The sequence below is a fragment of the Hydra vulgaris genome, chromosome 10 (genome assembly GCF_038396675.1).
Source record: "Hydra vulgaris chromosome 10, alternate assembly HydraT2T_AEP".
In the NCBI taxonomy this organism is placed as follows: domain Eukaryota; kingdom Metazoa; phylum Cnidaria; class Hydrozoa; order Anthoathecata; family Hydridae; genus Hydra; species Hydra vulgaris.
This window is the reverse complement of record NC_088929.1, coordinates 30,165,199-30,171,743: the sequence shown is the minus strand read 5'-3', so window position 1 is coordinate 30,171,743 and position 6,545 is coordinate 30,165,199.

The window sequence follows — 6,545 nt, the reverse complement described above, 5'->3', positions numbered from 1 at the left end:
AACTTATTTATCACAATTATCATGAAAAATTCACTTATTTCATTTTTTGCTAAAAAACAAGATTTTTACGTAGTAAAACCTAAAATAACTTTATTATTTCAAAATGAATGTTATTTTTGAAATTTTTATATAATTTTGCTTCATTTGAGTACCAGGTTGACCTATTTTCGAAAAACTTTTTTTTTTTAAATATTAGGGACCCGTTAAATATTAAAGGGTTTTGGGGGACCTCTAAAAATATTTTTTATTCAACAAAATTTTAAACCTAGTGTTTTTGTATTATATAGAACACATTTAAAGGGTGGGAGCAGATTTTTTTCAAAAAAATTGTTTTTAGGGCCACCCTAATATATATATATATATATATATATATATATATATATATATATATATATATATAATATATATATATATATATATATATATCATTTTTACTTTATTTACAACACCATTTGATATACAACAAACCCATGCAAAGCTTACAATAATTCAGTTAAAATTCAATCTGAGTTATTGAAACGTAATAAATTTAACATCAATAGAAAAGTAAAGCTGTCATCATTTAAAATGTAAAGGGTGTTGTCAAAATATGTTAAAAGTAAAATTAAGTTACTAATAAAATCACGTTCAACAATGATAAATATTCTTACTGTAGTAAGAATTTGTACTAGTTAACAAATTTGATCAAATAAATATAAAATAGTGAAAAACAATGAACAATTAAGAACTTGAACTAAATCTTGAATTTGAATTAATTGGAACTAATTTGTTCAAGCATAACCTTAAAAAATAAGTTTATATAATAAATTTTATGTATAACTAGTTATACATATATTAACTATCAGGAGTTGTATGTATAACTGCATGCATTTTAAAGCATTTTATTTAATTTATATGTTACTTTAGATCATATTACTTTGAATACTGGACCCAGAGACTTTATTCCCAATTACACTGTGGTACTCCAGATTAAAAATTGAAAAGTTTCTGTAAATATCCTGTTTTTGTTCCTCAATGTAGTTCGTAAGTCCCTTAAGTCTTAAGGACCTTATTATATCCAAAGTTAAAAGTTTTGGAGCATAAAAAAAGTTACAGAAACCCATCTCCATCCTATTTTTTTCTTTTTTCAATAGAGAAAATTGGGAATTTTTTGACCTGCATTTCTTTGTGGGACACTGCAGTGTCCCATGCATGCAAGATTGGTTTTTGACAACATTTCAACTTGCATCAGGTAATTGTTTGCAAATAATTTACTCAAGATCTATATTCAAATAACTATTATATTATCCTAATAATACGTCTATTTGCACAAATTTTAATCTTATTTCTATAAAGAAAGATAAACATTATTCGTGGTTCTTACATACTTGCTTGCCATTCTCTATATTAATATAAAATATTTTCACACAATATAAACGTAACGCAATGCAATGTCGATTTAAAAAATTTTTTTTAGTTTTTTTTTAAAAGTTTTTTTTTAGTTTCCAGCTTTCAAATTAATTCCCATGCAAATCCCACAGGAAACCCACGTGGGATTTCCCATGTGTGTAAATACCATATGGTTCCCACATGTAACCCATGTGGGATTACCCACATGGGTTTAAGGTGACAAATTTCCATACGGATACCACATGGGGAAATCCGTCCCACGTAAATCCCATCAATCCCACACGGAACCCACGCGGAACCCATGTGGGACGCGGTTTTATTTTTCACTAGGATATCAGATATTATTGCCTCTATCTAAACGTTTTTTCTGTATATTTTTAATTTCCAGTTTAGTTTAAAAAGGTCGCACATATTTTTTGCAGACTTATGAATTTCCTGATTGTTCTTTTTTTTCATTGCAATTCTCTTTACACGAAAAGAGGCTTTTTGCAACAACAAAAATTCTCAATAAGTGCAGTGCGGATAAACGTTACCATAAACCAAGAATGGCTTGTGGCAGCAAAAGAGAATATTTCTGTTGCACCAGCTGACTCCTTGGCACCAGCGGATATAGTATAATTTTCTTGGAAGGAATAGGGTAGTCCTTAAAATAGCTTTAATTATTTTTAAATGTCTGCTCTCACTCTCTAAATGTATTCTATATAATAAAATAATACTAGAATTAAAAAAATTTCAAAAAAAAATATTTTTAGGGGTAAAATAAGACCCTTTAATATCAGACAGATTCGTATAGTTATCAAAAAAATAATTCTTCTAAAGTATATTATGTTGGGTCTCAAAAGAAGCGAAATTATGTGAAAACTTCAAAAATAATTATTATTTTATATAAAACAACGAGAAAAAAAAATTAACAATAAAAACTTTTGTAAAAATACACATTTTTAGTTTTTAGTTTAAAAATGTCATTTTCTAGAAATTCTAAAATTTTTCATAAAAAACAAGACTTTTCCTGGAAAAACAGGCTATTTTTTTGACAATATTTAAAAAATATATTTCTATAACCCATAAATGAACACATAAAAACATTTTATAAACAATAAAAAATGAATATAATTTATATATATCAAAGAAACGCTAATAAGCATACTAGTAATTAAGAATACTATCGAATCTTCTCTTCCAAAATTGTTTATTGAAAATAGAGAAATAAGTAGGGATAATGTTACTAAAATTTTAAGTTTTTTTATTGACGAAAATCTAAATTGGAATAAATATATCGCCTATTTAGGTAGTAAAATATCTTAAAGTATCGGAATAATATACCGATCACGCCATTTATTTAAAAAGCCGCTACTCAAACAAATCTACTATACCTTTGCTCAAAGTTATTTAAGTTACGGTAATACAGCCTGGAGTAGTACCTATAAAAGCAAACTCGAATCTATCTATCGTAAATAGAAGCATGCTATACGAGTAATTAATTTTAAAAATAAAAAAGAACACACAAAGCCTCTTTTTGAACAGATATCTTTACTAACGTTGTTTGAACTAAATATATATAATGTTCTAAGTCTTATGTATAATAGTCTTTATAAACAAAAGGCAGAGTATAAATATCTGTTGCGCACAAATGGTACCCTTTTAGAGCCTTCATGCAAAACTAAGCTTGAGCAATTTAAAATTATTTATCGTGCAACTCATATCTGGAATAAGTTTTTATTACTTAATCAAAATATTATTGACTTTGAAAACATAAACGGCTTTAAAAAAACTTTTAAAAAGACTATTTCAAAGTATAAAAATTTACTTACTGATTTTTTTTTAATTTGTTCACTGCTAGCTTCTTATATAAACTATTAATTCTGAACATTCTTTTATTAATTTAACTTTAGCATCCTTTTTTTTTCTATTTCTCTATCCAACTCTGCACTTAGTTTTCTATTTCTCTATCCAACTCTGCACTTAGTTTTCTTTTAAGTTTCTCTTTCAAATCTACTTTTTTTTTTCTACTTCTCTATCCAACTCTGCACTTAATTTTCTTTTGAGTTTCTCTTCCAAATCTACTTTTTTTTGACCATCTAAAAATACAACCCTTGGCATTTTCGTCACACAAATTTTTAATAGCTTGTTTCGCTCTTCCAGAAGTTTTTCAAAAGAATTTATTTGGATTTTTAGCTGTTTTATGGAATTCTCAACATCTTTAAGTTTTAAATTTCTATAATTGCATTTTGCCAAAGTATAATAGAAAAAGAAATTAAAATCAATGAAGCAAAAAAATTTTTTTTTCAGGAGTTCAAATAAAATATGTTTTTAATAGATTATAACAACAAAAGAACATTGCAACAAACAATAACCTATTCGTTTTTTCTTTCTTGAAAGTCTATTTCATTTTTCTTTTTCTCAAGCAAGTATTTTTCGTAGCTTGAACATGAATTTTTGCACCCATCAATCATTGCTGGAGTTATCTTAATAGCTCCTGAACAAACACTGTTAATACCGAGTTGGCTATGTGAAAGTACTTTGCGCTGCCATCGTCAACTTCCAAACAGAAAATCTAGTAAAATAAACTTGCTAATTATTCATAAAATGAAGAATAGTTAACTCCATCAGCTAATTTAACTGAGTTTATATTCTATTTTTACTGAAAGATAAAATTTTTAAAGAGAAAATTTTTTGCGTCGGAAAAAACTTATAAAATAATAATTATTTTACTTTTTTTCAATATTCTTCAACACTGATAACTGTGTTTGTATCTAATGTCCCAAAATGGTCATAACAAATTGCTTAATATAAAGGACAAGTTATAGAAGCTTTACAAGAAAATTCTTCTTTCTTTGAAAAATTTAATAACTTCAAATTTTTAAGTTCCTGAAACTCTTTCTTCACAATATCGGAAAAGTCAAACTTTGAAAACATTTTCCCAAAGACATTTTTAAGCAATGAGTCTAAGCCTAAAAATACTTCCTTTGATAATCGGTCAATTGTTTTCAACCCAACATGCTCCTCAGGTATTTTGCATCACGTATTACCTGGAAAGAAAAGAAAAAAAAATTCAACTTGGTATAATTCCTAATGAAAAATAACTGTTTGAACTATCGATCAAATATAATTATTTGATAACATAAAAAAATACTCATTTGATAGCTTAAAGAAAAACAGATGTTAAGCTAAATGACAAGTGTTAATAAATACAACTCACTTGGATAAATAGCGGAAGATTATTCAATAAGTAAATACAACTTTTGGACAAACAGTTTTTCATTAAACTAACAACTTTCTTGCTAAAAAGACAATCAGGAGATTCCAGCTCCAAAGCCGAAACCGGTTCTGGAAGAGGTTCCTTAGCTGTAGTGAAGCTAACATACCTATGTCAAGCAAAACTCTGATACAAAACCCAACTAATAAAATTGCAGTAAGGGTAAAAAGGAGCTTATAAATCTTAAGTGTTAATCTTTCCAGTTTTACTATCAAATCAAAATACTAAGCTCTGATCTGCTAAACATGTTAACGCTAAAAAGGACATTCGTTTATAAAAAAATATTTTGACTTTTTAAAATAATTTATTTTAACTAAAACACTGCTACTATGGAAACCAATCTAATCCTCGCATGGTGGAATAAAGTTTAATATCTATGTAAAAACATAGATGTTAAACTTTACAAATATAAAAAACAATTATTCTTTCATAATTCATACTTCATCGCTGACGACACGGGTTACAAAGTGGAGGGGTACAATCGTCAAGTTCTAAAAAAAAATTTTTCAAAAAATACTTTCTTTTCCTTGACCATTTTTTTTTTTTTAGTTTACCATAATTTACTTTTCAATCTATAACAGTTATAGGTTAGATGCTAAAATAAAAAGTTTAAAGCACTATTTCATCTAAATTCAAAAAGAAAACAATACTATTTTAAATCGTTAAAAATAGCAATGTGACTGAGATTTATGACATTTAGACCATTGTAAACTTGAAACATTAAAAAAAGAGTTTAGCATGTTTAGTTTTTAAGGTACTAACTGAAAGAATAAAACGGTAGCTATGGTCTATGTGATTAAAAAACACCTTAAGGTGGCAGACCCCCTAAAAATTATATTGGAAGTGAAACCTTATTGACAAAATTGAAAATGTCCATACAAAAGATCATACTAAACGAAGGTAGTTATGTAATCATGACTACCATATACAATGGCAAATATATAAAAAATATGTACTTTGCGCTGTCAAAAAAATCTGATAGAGTTTTCAAAATGAAAATTTGAGGAATGAATAAAAATAGTTTGATCTGTGCAACCTGCTAAAAGTTTTTATATTGGATGGTTGGTTTTCATGTAGGATTATACATAATATCTATATTATTTTACTTAGCTATTTTTTATTGCTGAACCTGCAAATCTCTTAAAATCTACAATGTTTAATAACTCCCTTTTAGCAGGTTGCATACATCATATAAAAACATACTATTGCTGAAAACTAGGCTAAAAACTGTTGAAATAGAAATTGAAATATATTTGAGAGGAGATTTAAAAATAAAACTTATCAAAAAACAGTTTTTAAAAAAATAAAATAAAACAAAACTATTAAAATAATGAAAATATAGATGTTCTGAATAAAATAAAGTAGAAACAAACTGATGTACTTGTTTTGATGAACTCTTTTCAAGTTAAGAAAAATTAAAAATTTAATGATCATTTAAGGACCAATCAAAAATCATAACCGTCGCGGTTGTTAGAGACGCCTAAATTAAAATTCTTAATTTTCTAGAGAAATATACAGAATTTAAAAAAATGGTCTTCAGTTTATAAATATCTAGTTAGTTTTGAACAAAAAAATTATTTTTTTTTTGTGTAAAAATTTTTACATTTCTGAGGGGTATTCCGCCTTAAGGTGTTTAAGAAGAATATTCTCTATATTCTAATATTATTTTTGAAAAATTACTTTTACTTATGAATTCTATAAGATTCAATTGTCTAAATAACTTTTTTTCAAATTTTTTTGTTTTTTTACGTTTTTCACCAAAATAATAAGTTAATGGGATGTCCAGTAATTATGTCAACAATGTTTTGATAATTTTTACCTCTCCCTCCACCTTGTCAACAACAAGTCAAACAACTAATTTGAAAAAAATACTAGTGTCACGAGTAGACATTGTGTGTGC